Genomic DNA, 16,238 nt, shown 5'->3' with positions numbered 1-16,238 from the left:
AATCAATGGTCCAACACTGACTAAGTTTCTCCCAAGTCTAGGCCCATTATTCACCAGAACCTATAACTGAATGGCTGAATTGGAGCAGATTATTGCCACAACAGATGACTCCAATGCTTGACAAACCACACCAGAATGTTTCATTTTTAGCCTGTCAGGGAAAAAATGAGAGGAATGAGAAGTGACATCGATGGCTCTCCTGAAAAGGTCATGATCCCACCACACCTCCTAGACTAAGTACTATAAGACCTCACTTCAAGTTGGGTGGGGAGCCTTCCCTAAGTTCAAGTGGATGATTTAGCCAATTGGTGCTATCCCTAGAGACCCAGCTCACTGTATTCCAAGCTGATGGCTACTGGATTAATGGGCCTGTGCTGGCTTCAGAAAAAACAACTTTCCTGGAAGGCAACTGAGTCTATATCTACAAAAAATGGGGGAAATTCATCTGATTTCCTTTCATTTTGATCAGTATGGCATCAAATCATCACTTTGACTAGGACTTGGTTTAATTTGTGCAGAATTTGTGAGAAGACATGCACAAGGATGTAAGCAGTCAGAAACATCCATATCATTGAGAACCCATATTTATTGGAATCCAGAGACCTTTGCCCATCTCCCTCTATTTCGACTAAGTTATTCTATCCTAAGAACTAATATCTAGTGGAGAAAAAAAATCAAGACTCTCAGTTGTCTGTGGTGAATAAGTTGTACCCTGACTTTCTTCTAAATTTCACACATTTATGCTGCTTTCTCCCAGTTTTCATTGTTATACCCTAACAAGGCTTTCCCTTTCTCAACTAAACTGTAACTACGTCCAAACTGAGTTCTCGATTTCTAAACTATCCTATCTTCCCAATTTTATACAACTCTTTTTGCTCAGTTTTCTTTTCAATGGAGCCATTCTTCCACTCACAATTCCCTCAAAGATTCTCCATTATCTTAAAAATAAGAATAAACTCTAAATTCTTTAGCCTGGCATTCAAGACACTCCGACGTTTTGAAACCAAGCTTGTCTCCCACTATCCCCCAAAGCAAGCTTTCTCCTCTAGTCAGGCTGGAATGATAAACACATGATCCTAGTTTCCAACAGCAAACCTCTGATCAAGATTTTTCTCCAGTTTGGAATGGATTTTCCCCTGCTACTCATTTAAACTCAATCTATTTCCTTCATGACCAATTTCAAGTTCCATCTTCTCCATAAAGCCTGCCTTGAGAACTCCAGCTCATTTCAAGTCCCTCTTCACACCTTTCCATAGTAGCTGTAATATTTTTTGAATAGTTAAATAGCAGACATTGTCATTCTGCCCATTACCACCTGTACTGTGATTTCACTGCTTCATGTATGTATATATATGCATATATATTTATTATTATCATTATTCACTATCAATAAAAAGTTCTTAAAAGGCAAGAATTATATATTATAATTCTTTCATATCTTCCTCAATGTCCACCTAGTGTAGGGCTAACTATACAGCACATACATGATATGATACCTTTTGAAAGAATTAATAAATAAAAGCTCTTACTTACAGATTTGTAGATCTTAAGAGCTAAAAGAAACTTCAACCAATCATTCCTCTGCCTTTGGGCAAGTAAGGTTTCACTAATCCACATTAACTGAAGTCCAAAGAGGGTAAATGATCTATCCAAGGTCACACAGCTTGATTAAGCTCAATAGCTCCTCTTACGGTCACTTGCATAATGGTGAGCTGTACCAGACTGTCTTACAACCATGCACGAATAACCTTATAATTGCTCTCTACTTGCTTTACATCTTCATGTCATGCCTTGTTTGTATATCTTGTCTTAGCTAAAAAAGAAACCCAAAAAAACCCCAACATTCGTTAAGTCTTTGCTTGCGTTAGACACTGTACTAAGCACTGAGGGCACAGGTACGAGAAGACAAAATGATCCCTGCTCTCAAGGAACTGACATTCTGATGGAGAAGGCAGAATAAAGAAAATAACTGGAAAATGAGGGACAGAGGTTGGGGGCAAGGAGATGGCACACAGCCTGCAGACTGAGGAGAGCTGGGAGTGAGCTGGGATCTGTCACCCCAAAGAGATTATAAACAACTCCTGGGGCAAGTATCTTGTTCCCCCTTCAATAATCTAGTGCTGTGCTGGGTACATGGGAGGAACATGCAAAAGCTTTATTCACTGAATACAACATCTTCTCTATGGTGAAAATTCTCGTTATGAAGTATTACTGGTTCAGTTAAGGGCAATGAGTTCTTGAGGATGTTCATTATTATTTTTAGTTAAGAGCCTCCCCCCTCTTTTTCTCTCTCTCTTCCTCTCTCTCTCTCTCTCTCTCTCTCTCTCTCTCTCTCTCTCTCTCTCTGTATACACACACACCTACACACATTATTCTTGTCCTTGCCTTGCCTTTATTAAGTAGGCCCAGTTCCCACTCCTTGTGTCCAATGCATATGTATCTACTACAGTTTATCCTCCCAAGGATCACTGCAGTTGTTTGCTTGTAAGTCTGTAGAATCATTTCCTTAAAGAGCAGCCATCTCTCTTGGGTTCTTTCTTAGGATGCGCCTCAAGGGAGCTTTCAGAATTCATTAAGTTTGTGCCGTCACTTTCCCTTTATGCTCACAGTATTCCTTTTGAAAAAATAAAACTGAGATTCTGACTCAGTCATGAAATGTTCTGTCATATTTCAAAAGATTTCAAGCATTTCCTCATTAACTGATAGAAAAAATGAGCAGAGATTTTGTTAAGTAATAAAAATAATTGGAAGGAAGTAGAGATTTTCTATACTTTCCCTCCACATAAATTATTTAAACAAATTCATTTTAAGTTTAAACAGCAGTGCACATCAGCAGCCAAAAGGAATAGATTTAAGCGCCAACTCTGTACAGGCACCATTGTTACCACAGAGGACAGGAAGATAAAGACAAAAAGGGTCTGCCCTCAAGAAGCTTATGTTTCAATGAGAGAGACAGCAAGAACGGATATAGGCATTCAAAAGGCATAAGCAAAGCAAATGCAAAGTAAGAAGGGAAGTGGTAAGGTATGAGCCACCAGGCTACCAAGGACTTTCAGTAGGAAGTAGCACTTGATCTCAGTTTTGAAGAAAATCAATGCTACAAAGAGGTTGGGGTGGTGAGGGAAGGCATCCTAAGCAGGCATGGAGGTACCCTAAGCAATCACATGGAGGCAGAAGAGGGTCCCGAGTTCCAGTCTGCTAAATAGTCAAGCACACGAGCAATATTACCATCATTTCTTAAGGCAGTATTTCTCAAAGCACCCGTGGAATTTCACAGTGGGTCAGCAGAGAGGGGAGAACTGGATCTGAGCTGCTATCTTTATGCCAGGTATAGGCTGTCAAAGACCCAAGCATTCCAACGTCAGGTAAACCAGTCACTCAGTCAGTAAGCATTCATTAAGTACCTACCATGTACCAAGAATTGCACTAAGTGCTAAGAATACAGAGAAAGGCAAAAAACAATCCCTGCCTTTGGGGATCTCACAGTCTAATGAAGGAGACAAGATAAAACAACTATATACAAAATAGCTCTATACGAGATAAATTGAAATTAATCAACAGAGAGAAGACCCTCGAATTACGAGAGATTGGGAAAGGCTTCCTGTAGAAAGTGGGATATTAGTTGGGACTTCAAGAAACCCAGAGCTATTTGAGCCAAATGAAGATACACGATTACCGCTATCAGATATGAATAGTGAGCAAGGACATGGTATTGGTACTGGCATGTTAACGGGAGGAGTTCAGAGGTTCCTGGATGGCTGAACATCAGGGGAGGAGTTACTATTATTTATGATCATTATTATTACTGGACTCATTTCCAGGGTAACTAAGATGAAAGCCAAGCTAAAATCACCTTTAATCTTGGTTTTAATCTTTGTTTTCCTTTTTGAGATGCTTGGAAAACCAGGGCATGTGGTAAAAGACATCAACCTTTTCAAAAATGCTTCCTTATCAAGCAATGAGGTAGGTGCTACAGGGGACCTCTCAACACTGTTCTGAACAAGAGCCCCACAGGCTGGGCAAAGAGCAGAATCAATGAAGGGAGTCTCAACTGAATATGCCAAGCTCCTTGCGTGTTATTGAAATATATAGATGAAACACCTTGACAGCACCTTCCTAGAAATATCTATTAGGGTAGGGGGAGAGAATTTTCTCCTGCTGAAGAGGGGGAATGTCAAGTAGCCTCTTCCTGACTGACAAAAGTTCAGGGTTTTTTATAGACTTTGCAACACCCTGTTGCCAAAGGATTGGTTTTCACCTCAGTTCAGTTGCAAGGAAGGAATAAAACGAGGGGCTTTGGGGGAGCTGAACCCTGTGGAGAATGATTTGAACAGCAGGCCCTAAGGGAAGGGAGTGACAGAAATGATTCCTTAAGTTGAAGAATCCGTAACTAGCAGACGTGAAAAATTGATAGGGCTTCTAAAGCTGAACTGGCCAAGAATCCAAAGTGGAAATCCAAGGGCCAAAGTAATTTCACTGTGGCAAAGGATTCAAGATATTAGGAAGATGAGTTCTAATAAGGGCTGAGAAGAACAGGAATATATGAACGCATTCAATGAAGCGTAACAGAAAAACACTGTATCTGGAGTGGGAGGACTTCACTGTGCCACTTGGGTTGACTCTTCTTTCTGCCTCAGCTTCCTAATCCATAGAGTTAAGGGCTGGGGAGGGGATAAACTAGGTAGATATCCTCAAAGTTTCTGCTAGCTCTAAATCTGTGCTCCTATGAATAAAAAGTGAGAGCCATAGACTACACCTAAGTGGTAATACTTTTTGAAAGCAATGGTATTAGTTAAATTCAGCTCTTTTGATCAAGAATTACAGTTCAAGAAAACAAAAAGAAGTTGTGATCAGGGAATCAATGAACCTACTGCCCCCTGATGTTAGTTACATCTAATTGCAAGTTCAGTACTTTGAAGGATGAATTTTTCAAAACTGCATCTGTATCACTGATATGCACAGTGATAATAAAAGCTCCACTAGTCCTGTACTGAGGGTATATAATATGGTGAGGGGAATATAGGTGCAGTTCATGGCTCTATCTTCCAAATGATCAAAATCTAACCAGGAAGACCAAACAAAAGATGAAATGAACTGAAAAGCTCCATGTTGGTAAGTGCAAAATAAGCAAGTACAAGCAGAATGCTTGAGTGCTGAAGGACACCAGAGAAAGGAATTGAAAAAGCAGGGAAGATCTCAGGGGGGAAGTTACAACAAAATAGCCAGGCCCGGAGAATGAAAACCCAAGATAATATATGACTTACGATATCTTAGACCCGAAGATTTCTTTTCCAAAAAGGGCGGGTCACAAAGGAAAAAAAACAAAACAGAAACAGGAACACTGACACCATCAATATCTGTCTCACTTACAAGGAAGCAAGATATCTGAAGGATATTCAAACAGCATCTGGATAGATTGAATATTTCAATTCTCATTTATCAAAGTCCTTTATGGAGTAAGAACTATTTTTGCAATGCAACATGCTGGTCATATTGGACAATATATTTGAAAGCCACATTTTATCTCAATAATCATAATGAAAATCTTTCTGTATATAGCAACTATTTCTGATAAACAATACACAATTTATATTGAATGATTTTTCATCTCACCCTATGTTTATTTCTAAGAGTTGTTCAGGCTTTGCCGCAAATATTTCTCAGATAAGCTTCTTTGAGTCAGGGGAACACTTCCTTGACTACATTATTTCTCCATTGTCCTATCCATTCAAACAACCTACATCAAAATCCCATTATGTGATTTTTCTTAGGCTTGAGAAAATACCATCAAGAGGCATATGAATTGAAGGAAGATAGATTGCCTTATGAAAGCTTCCCTGGGAAGCAGGGTCCTCTATGAGTTGGGTGCAAAGTCTGTTTTCATACATCTGTTGACCACTAGCAATCAGCTGACAGCATCAGGTCATCTGACCCTCTTATTGACCCTTGGTACTAGCAAGGTATATGAATCTGAATTACTTGCCCTGTCCTCCCAAGGCTGATTACACTCATGGTCTACACTTGATAGAATCCAAGAGCTTCCTAGGTCAAGGAGTTCAACACTAATGCTATTTAACATTAAGCACTTACAGCCAGGGCTCAACTAGTGTTCATTAGGATTTGAATACACGTGATTTATTGTTATATTATAGAAATTGTGGAACTTGTTATTCCCAATAATCAGGTCCTAGCTGGACCAAGAGTTGTTCTAGGTGCTGGAAATACAAAGACAAAAATCTGTTTCCCTTTCCTTAAGGAACTTACTAAGTAAAAACAACATGCATGATCATAAGCAAATATAAAATACACATAGAATAAATACAAAGATATTGGGGGCAAGGATAGAGAATTGGGAAAGTCCTGCTATAGGTATTGGCATAGGAGCTGAGTTTTGAGGAGAATTAGGGATTATATGATGCAGAGGTCAAGAGGGGAGGCATTTCAGGTTAGAGTTAGAGAGTAAAATGCTTTAAATGCCAAACAGGATTTAGGACCTTATCTCAATAGTAATAGGGAGTGGGGGCAGCTAGGTGGCCCTGTGTATTGAGAACTAGAACTAGAGATGGGAGGTTCTAGGTTTAAATTTGCCTTCAGACACTTCCAGGCTGGGTGATTCTGGGCAAGTTGCTTGACCCCCATTTCCTAGACCTTACCACTTTTCTGCTTTGGAACCAATACATAGTATTAATTCTAAGATGGAAGGTAAGGATTCAGAAAAAATAATAAAGAGCCTCTGAAACTTCTGGAGCAGGGGAGTGCCATAGTAAGATTTGTGCTTTAGAAACCAGACTGGAGGGAAGAGGCTAGAAGTGGAGAGATCATTTGGGAAACCAAAGCACTATTTCAGACAAGAGGTTGATGAAGGCCCAGATAACAGTGCTGGTTGTCAGGGAGTAGGGAAGAGGACAGGGTTCAGAAATGTTTTGTGGGTAGAATTAAGTGAACTTGACAACTGATTGATTATGGAGAGGAAGGAAAAGTAAAAAGTTAAGGCTGATTCTGAGTTTGTAAAGCCTGGAAGGATAGTGAGACTCTCAATAGAAAGAACAAAGTTAGCGAGAGAGGCAACTTCTCAGAGGATCCAGCAAAGGAAATTGAGGAAGTATGGTCAGAGATGTCAGGGAAGAACCATGATAAAGAGTAGAACCAAAAAAAATGGTTATCCTATTTGATCCTGGCCCATTTCTTGCATCAGTCAAGAGCACCTAGCCTTCTGGATTCTGTGCCCTCACCTGGGGACAAATCTGATTAACTCTTTGTCTCCTGGGTTCTGGTTTTCTACCTTGTCCTAGCACCATGTCAGACTCTAGCATCCCAAATTGTCTACTCTTCTGACCCTCATCAAGAAAAGGGACTACAATCTGGGAAACCTGACAGCCCTGAGCTCTTAATTGTTTAGTGGAGCTATATCTGAAAATCACCTAAAACTCTGCTGAAGCTAAGAACAGTTTTTGAAGTTTCTCAGTAACTTAGACTCTCTATCCCAGCAATCTAGACACGACAACTTATAGCAGTTGATGAGATAGGGTACCTCATCATCTATCAGCAAAGTCACCAAAGCTGACTTTTCTTATTGCTGGGGAGAGGGGTTTCCGAATAGGCATTGATAAATATCACAGGAAAGGATGATTCTCAGAAAAAAATGGATACTAAGAATAGTTTTCAGTTCTCTAAAAAGCACTTTATTCAAAATAACTCTATAAGGCAGGTGGCACAAGTATAATTAGCCCCATTTTATAGATGAAGAAACTAAGGCTCAGAGAGGTAAAATCACCTTGTGAGGGCCATAAAGTCATAAATAGCAGAACCTAAGATAGGGTTTTGTGATCCCCAGACAAGTGTTCTTTCTCATGCATCTCCAAGTAGGTAAATGTTTTTAGTAGTTTTCTACTAGCCTTCAGCACCTTTCACCTTTACCCCACACTTTCTTTGGCACATTGCCCCCTATCTCCAGCAAACCCAAGTACTTAAAGTCCTCTTGACTTTAGAAACTGAACTGGAGAGAGAAGAGGCTAATTTCTGATTCTGCCAACTATACCTAGCCTAAAAGGTTCACTTAGCCCCATGCCCTAGTCTAGACCCTAAAAGGTACTTGCCCCTAGGCAAATCCCATTTGTCCTACCTGCCAGGTACCCGGGGTTCTTAACCACAGAGACAGACTAGTATGCATGTTATGCCATCTAGAATTTAACTTCTTCCAGATCCCATTCTTAGGTACCTTTAATGCATAGACCAGGAGGCCTTTAAATGACTATCATTTGTTCTAGAAATTTAAGGCCTTTTGTCAATTCTTTGTTCAATTCAAACTGTGATCTTTCTGGTTTTGAAGCCACCTTATTATTTACCATGCCATGCTTTTTAGTGTACAAAACATTTTAAAATAGTAATATAATTGGCACACCAATATAATAAATAATGTTATTAATAACGAAGAGCATGGCAGCACTTCTTAGTAGACCATTTTACTCCATTAGCTAGAATCTACAAGGGTGAATGTTTCATGTCACTAGCTTGCTTTGTGATCTTTGGGGAAACCTTTACTTGTCTGAGCCTCTGTTTCCTCAGGCACAAAATGGACTCATTTGTACGTGAACAACAAACACTGAAATATTATGGAGATAGACGTCATAGAACTAGGTCCTGGTGGATCAGTAACATGGGCTTGTCAGATACTGATGAGACAATAAAGAATAAGTAATAGGGACTACGTTAATGGACCATCAAAGAGGAAAAAGCAACATTTGCTGTCATGATAGAGACATACTGCATGTTGGGAATGGCCCACTAAAGAATCAAAGAGTTATGAGGTGTTACACATGAATCAGCCTCAGAATTTAGGGCCATGTTCTCATTCAGCATCCATCACTCTCATAAGAGAAAGAAACATCCTCCATTGTTGAGGAGCAGGAAGGAAGAGAGCAAGTCACAGCACAAGGCACACACATTAAAGATTCTCATTGAATTTTCAAGACATTTTTTGAGTCCGAAATCATATTTGGCAAGTTTAGGTCCCAAAAGGAATTGGAGGGGAGATGTTCTATGCCCTTGAAAAACAAGTGGATGGTAAAAGTGCTGATGGACTTTAAAGCAGAATAGTGTAATGATGTGAATAAATCTAATGTTCCACATGTGCAGGCATAATGCAATATGTCTATACACAGACAACGGATAGAGAATTATGAGTTTTTTCTTGTATTGCTTATTTATCTTAGTCAATCTCAGTCCTTTTGGCTTTTAGTTTAGGATATATTGCATGATGCCATCTATATGGCTCTTCACTTATTTTTCTATGGTGATGGAGCACAGTCAGATGATAAGAATATTGGAATTGGATATGAAAGATCTAGGTTCAAGACTAGCCTCTACCATTTACTAGCTGTGTGACTTTGGTCTAGTCTCCTAACTTCTCTGTGCTTCATCTTCCTTGTTTGTTTAATAATATTATTATAAGAATGTAAAAATAATTACAAGAATAACATAAGAATTATAATAAAATAATAATAGAATAATCATGGTTGTAGTGAGTATCAAATGATATCATGTATTAAAGTGATTTATAATTATAAAGCATTTAATTTAATAAATACCCCCCACTTTTATATATTAAAAAAAATAGCCCCAGAAGTATTTTCAGATTGGTTGGGGAAACTTGGTTCTGTCCTGGGAGTTTTGAATAAAGTCACAAGCCAATGAACAAATTGTGGTATATGATATTGATGAAATACTATGATGCTATAAGGAATAATGAACAAGATGATTTCAAAAAGAGCTGGAAAGATCTAAGTGAACTGATGTAGACTGAAATAAGCAGAACCAGGAGATCATTATACACAGTAACTGAAACATGGGGAATGATCAACTGTGCTAGACTTTGCTACTAACAGCAATATAATGATCCAGGACAATTCTGAGGAACTTAGGAAAAAGAATGTTATTTACTTCCAGTGAAAGAACTGTTGTAAGAATGCAGATGAAAACAAATGAGTTATCACTAGTTTATCTGAGATTATGTTTTGGGATTTTGGTTTTATAAGACTTACTTACAAAAATGAATAATATGGAAATAAAAAAATAAAAATTTAAAAATCACAAGCAAATTCTGTACCAAGGAATTCAAGTGTCTGGCAATTTATAATGGAAATCTTCCAGCCATGTCCCTAAGGAGGAAAAGATTGGGAGACTCCAGCCTCAGTCTCAATCTCACCTGAGCATAAGCAAAAAGACTTCCAGGAATTGTTATTCTTCTGCCTCATGTGCTTTCTAAGCTTAAGCACAATCTATCTCAAATTTTGTGTACCTGTGGGATGAAGTGTCTCCACTTTAGTGGAGAGGGAGATGTTTTGTAATTATCATTATACTCCCTTAGAAAATGCCCTTTTACCAAAAACTATTTGTCTGGCTGAGTAAATATCAACTAAAATTCATAGAAGAAAGCTCATAGTGAGAAGAGACTCAAAAGCTAACGTCTTCTAGGGTCCCTTAGAATACTGAGGGGAGAAGTAACAGCTGTACTTTAGAGAATCCAGCCTCCCATTATGAATAGCTTCAAAGTCTATAATTGCTATAGAGCTGTTTTGGCAAACCTATGGCTCATATATCAGCATGTCAGAGGGGCCCGCTCTCTTCCTCTTCTCCATGTGGTGTGCCTGAGGACATTTTTCATATGACCTGTCCCTCTGCCCAGCAGCCCAATGGGAGCATCTCCTCCTGTCTGTGGTAAGGCAGGTATGAGGATTGTAGTTTGGGCACTTGGTCTCTAAAAGGTTAGCCATCACTATTATAGAAAGTATAAGCAAAATTCTTGTTAACTCCAATTACAATCCACAGAAGAGATTAGTAAAGTTTGGGGATCAAATTACTTTTGTAAACTCAGGTCTGGTTTGGTTCATTCAACTGTGATTTCATAGCAGGTACTCTGAAAATGTTTGAGAAACAAAGGAAAAAAGTCAGAATCTTTTAAAGCTAACATTTTCTTTCTTCCTTTTTTTGTAGCTTTTGATTTTTACCTCTCCCTCTTCCTGGATATTCTTTCCTCCCTGGACTTCAATCAAGCTAATTTCCTGTTATGTAACTAAGCACTCATTCTCAGTCTCTTTTGATGACTCATAATATATATCCTGTCCCAATTCAGGTGTTGTCTGTTGATGTGACTACCTTTTCTCCCCTGCTTATCCTGTAGGCTGTATCCTTAGCCCTCAGAATTTAGTAATTTCATCTCCCTTCACAGATTGAAGTATAATCTCTATGCAGATGACCTGCACATCTGCATAATGAGCTCAAATTTCATTCTTCAGTGACAACCCCACATGGCTAACTGCCTGCTTGATATCTCTGTGAGATATCCTGCCAGCACCCCGAAACAACCTGTTCAAAATTCAAATTCACCTGTATCTTCTTGTAGCTTCACTATTTCTATTAATGTTACCACTGCTCTGTTACCTCAACTCCATGTGTGAAATGCTAAGACCCATTAGTTCTATACACAAACCATCCTTCCCATTCATCCTTCTCACTCTCACTGCCATCACCTTAACTCAGGCTGGCTGCTTCTCTGTTGAAGAGGTGTTTCTTTTCTTTATCCCAAACCAACTCCTCTACATGCACCATAAATCTCAACCCCTCCCATCTTTGCCAGCAGATTTTCCAACTATCATACCCCTACCTCTAATCTTTAGTCTCTCTTAATGACTGCTAGTTTCTTCTCAAGGAGAAATTGTCTACATATCAACTCATGACTCCCCCATCTTTAAAAATCTCTTACTATATCCTACCATTCCAAGTGGCTATAAGCTGATATATCTCTTCCTCTTATTAGCTAAACTTCTTGAAAAAGCTGTCTATATTTATGGCAACTAAGTCTGCTTCTCTTTCTTCTAAGCCTTCTTTGATCTGGCTTTTGATCTCATAATTTAACAAACTATTCCCTCTAAAGTTACCAATGATATCTTAATTTTCATATAATGGCTTCTATCTGATGCTCATCTTTCTTGACCTCTCTATAGCCTTCGATATGCTTGACTATCTTTTCCTCCTGGATACTTTTTCTTCTTTGGGGTTCTTTTTTATAGAAGGAGATGATACACCCTCTCATTGGATGCCTTCAAGAAGAGGTAAGACAACCACTTCTATGATATTGGAGATCTTTTTTAAGTATAGATCGGACTATGTGGCCAGTAATTGAATTTCCAACTTTTAAGTTCTGTGAATAAATGTAGGACAAAGAATCTGTTTTTTGCATCCCTAGAATGAGAAAAATTCCAAGAACCCTTCTGGGATGAGGTTTGGTTGTTTTCTTACTCTCAAATTGGTACTGAGGATTCCTGTAAAGAAACTTATTCCTGAATAACAACTATTGCATCTTAGACACTGCACACCCCAACTTAACCTTAAGAGAATGCTATCTTCCAGGCACTTTCTACACTCCTATGTGATCAATGCCCTAGAAAATAAATGTGTCACAGGGAATCTTCCCCCATAAGACCCTTTGCAAGGAAGGAATAAGAAAAATAAAGAAAAAAGCCTGAACTGGTATGGAACAAATTCTTATGAAGTCAGCTGATTTCTGAAATAAATTTAGAAGGCTAATAGTGTGGACAGAGTAACAGAGTTCTGATGAAAGGGATTCACTGTTCTTTAGTGCTGAGCTTATTCAGGATACTGTAGCATGTCTCCTACTCAGATGAGAGCAGAATTTACTGAGAGGCCAAAAGCCCCAAGAAATTTATGACATATGAGACATTATGGAAGCTGCATTTTGTGGAGCTCTGGATCCAACTCAAGCTATGGAAAAGGGCATGGATTTCACCCAGTTGGCTTAAAGGCTATTTTCACCTCAGGGACACAGTGCCTGAAACATGTATGTTTTGTTCCAATTGTTTTGTTGTTCAATTTGTATCTGTTTTTTTATGATCCCATTTGGGGTCTTCTTGACAAAGATATTGGAGATGTTTGCCATTTTCTTCTCTAGTTCATTTTAAAGATGAATAAACTGAGGCCAACAAGGTTAAATGACTTGCTCGGAGTCACACAGCTAGTAAATATCTGAGGCTATATTCGAACTAACATCAGGTGTAGTACTCTATCCACTGCACCATCTAGTTGCCTCATTTTGTTTAAAATGAATATCCAATTATTTATTGTAAGGGGAAGGCCCTCAGGGGTAAAGAAGGGGAAGGGCCACATAGGGAAATATAGATAATGTGAAAACAAAAATATTAATATAATTATTTTTAAAATAAAAGTAAATTAAATGGCAGATTGAGCATTTTTAAAATTTCATGAATGCCTTTCATTTGTTTCATTTAGTCAACAAACATTTTTGAAGTGTCTGTTATGCTCTAGACATCATTCTAGGCACTGAGAATACAAGAAAAAGAGTCCTTGTCCACAAGGAGCTTACATTTGATTGGGGGGATGATAGGGAGGGAAAACAACAATTATAGAGATAAGTAAATACAAAGTAATTTCTTTGAGTATGTACCCTAATCTCAGCCCTCCCAGGCTCACAAAGCTTTTGTGAAGAGTGCTTGGATTAGTACTTTCAAGCACTCAAAGAAGGGGATCTGTTATTTTTTAAAACCCTCACCTTCTGTCTTAGAATCAATACTGGGTATAGGTTCTAAGGCAGAAGAGTGGTAAGGGCCAGGCAATGGAGGTTAAATGACTTGCCCAGGGTCACACATCTAGGAAGTGTCTGAGATCAAATTTGAACCCAGGACCTCCCATCTCAGGGCTAGATTCTCAATCCACTGAGTCACCCAGCTGCCTCCAATCTGTTATGAACATTAGTGGTCATAATACTGGAATTTCCTTCAAATCAGTAGAAACCCATTTCCTTGCTGGCTTTTAGCAAAAGCCACTTTGCTTTCTGATCACAAACAGAAAAGCAAATATAACTGAAAAATTGGAGGGGGTGGATTCCATGGGCTCTGACAACTCTGCAATCTCCTGATCTTCCATCTTCCATATTCACGAATCAGTGATGCTCCCTTCTTCTCCTGCCTAATTTTTTTAGCCTTCTTGAAGTTCTACAACAAAGTGGGGGTGTTATCTTGTAACATATATTCTCTGGACAGAAGGATCCTAGCAGGCTAACTGATGACTTGGTTTTAAAATGCAACATTATCTATGTTTTATTATATTTTTATTTATTTTGTTGGATATTCCCCAATTCCATTTGAATCTGGTTTGGGCCACACTTGGAAGTGTTGTGGGTAGCATGTTTGACACTTCTGCTCGACACCTTTTCATTCATGTCTTTCTACAAATACGCCACCAAAATCTACCCAGTTGGAGGCCTTCTCCTGTTTCTGAAACCGTCACAATGTAACATCGAGGTTATTCCTCTATGATCTCTTATTCTAGCTACATAATCCAGTGGCACTCCTGTTATGGCCTAGCAGGCCTTCACCAATGTGTGTTACACGAATACCTGCTTAAACCCTCCACCTGCATTGTTTCACTATGACCGGGATTCTGAATTTTGAGTGTTCTAAAGTCTTGGTATTCATTCGATGATCCATTGCTAGAGAGAATCGCTCAGAGCATCTTCGTGTTAGAACCGTTATGTTGGAGCATCACGCCATTGCTTACTTTACATACCTTAATTCCATGTGAATATGGCTTTTAGAGTTTCACTTAAAAAAAAGATTTCCAAGGCTAGGCAGCAAGAATGCTGTCTTTGACACTGAACACTTATAGATAAGAATCAGGCCCAATTTCTATGTAGTTGGATTTCCAGTGTAAGAAAGAAAGAACTTCTCTAGGAATCGGAGCTCCTTTTGGAATGGATTGAACAGAGGACAATATAATAAGGGCTTTGTTTGTTTGTGTGGAGATTAATTAACAAGAGACCAACCCAAATATGCACTTATATGGAAAATTAATTTATACAAGTCTTTTAAGGGAAATGCTGTTTAAACAGCAATTACATTTAAATGCTTCACCTCCCACACACTCAAAAGCATCTATTACTTATAAACTACACTAATTAGTACAGAAACTACTCCTTCAGATGGTAAATGACAATGCAGATATAATATCAGAACTGTATAAACCAAACTTACTAATCATTGGAAGATATACATATATATAAAACACCCTCACCTTCTATCTTAGAACCACTACTGTGTTCCAAGGCAGGGTCACACTACTAGGAAGTGTCTGAGGTCACATTTGAACCCAGGACCTCCTGTCTCTAGGCCTAACTCTCAATCCACTGAGCCACCCAGCTGCACCCCATTGTAAGGTATGTTGAATAAACCCTATACAAGATTGCAATACCAACTGCCTGCAATCAACCAACCACAGGTATCTCAGACTCAGCATGTTCCAACCAAAATGCCTATTTTCTTCCAACCACATTCTGGCTTCAAATATCCCTATTTCTGTTGAGGTCAGCCTTCATTCATTCGTCTAAGTTCACAACCCTGGCTGTATCCCTTGCTATTGTGAAATCTTGTTTGTTTCTATTGGATTTTGACTTAATTCAATGTAGTGTGTATATAAAAGAAGGGTGTCTTACATCCTTCCATTCCAATTAATGTAACTAACAAGATGTTCTAAGCCTTGGTACCTTTATATGGTGAGGATCTCCTTTTGATTGAATTATAGAATCAATCAAAGGAATTAATTAGATCCAAACAAGTCCTTAATAAGTTTAGGAGGAGTGAAGTAGTGCTTTTGAGGCACTGGAAGAAACCAGATGATAATACACAGGAAACAGATTGGAATTGGTTGAAAGAATCAGACATACCTCTAGGCCGGTGTAAATCAGAAAATGGATTTGATCAGGAAAGAGTCAAAGTTCCGGAGCACCTGAGGAGGTTGGTTCCCTGAACCTGTAAGAGAAGAAAGAAACAGGGAGAAGAATGAGCCCAAAGCGAGTGACACATTGCCCCTATCCTATACTGACCATGTCATAGAAATGATTACATTAGTAATGAAAAAGAAACCACATTCAACTGTGAGCTTACAGAGGTTAAACTAGGTACACCAAGGAAAGATAGCTTCAGGGGTTGTGACCTCTTTGGAACAGAAAGAGCGTGACCATAGACTCTACAAATACATTGACCCATAGAGCCCATTCGAGAGCTTCATCTAAGGGGAACTTCACGAGTGCTGCACAAAGAGAGAAAAGGACGTCTAGTAATTTAGAACTGTGAATATACCCTTTGCTCATATGAGCTCTATGTTTGAACCCAGTTGGCCCCAGGATCATCTATGTTGGAAAGTTTGAC

General features: G+C 38.9%; 1 protein-coding gene across 6 annotated transcripts in view; it reads right to left on the bottom strand.

Moving 5' to 3' along the window:
* Window positions 1–16,238, bottom strand: part of TENM1 (teneurin transmembrane protein 1) — an 864,097-nt gene that overhangs the window by 678,357 nt on the left and 169,502 nt on the right. For all 6 annotated transcript variants that reach the window (XM_056808890.1, XM_056808889.1, XM_056808891.1 and 3 more), the window contains exon 2: window positions 15,755–15,839. The gene's annotated coding sequence lies outside the window, so the exon portion shown is untranslated. The remainder of the gene's footprint in view (window positions 1–15,754; window positions 15,840–16,238) is intronic.

Source organism: Monodelphis domestica, chromosome X, assembly GCF_027887165.1.
Source record: "Monodelphis domestica isolate mMonDom1 chromosome X, mMonDom1.pri, whole genome shotgun sequence".
NCBI classification, from domain to species: domain Eukaryota; kingdom Metazoa; phylum Chordata; class Mammalia; order Didelphimorphia; family Didelphidae; genus Monodelphis; species Monodelphis domestica.
The sequence above is the reverse complement of the archived record's forward strand: the minus strand, read 5'-3'. Positions and strand labels throughout refer to the sequence as shown.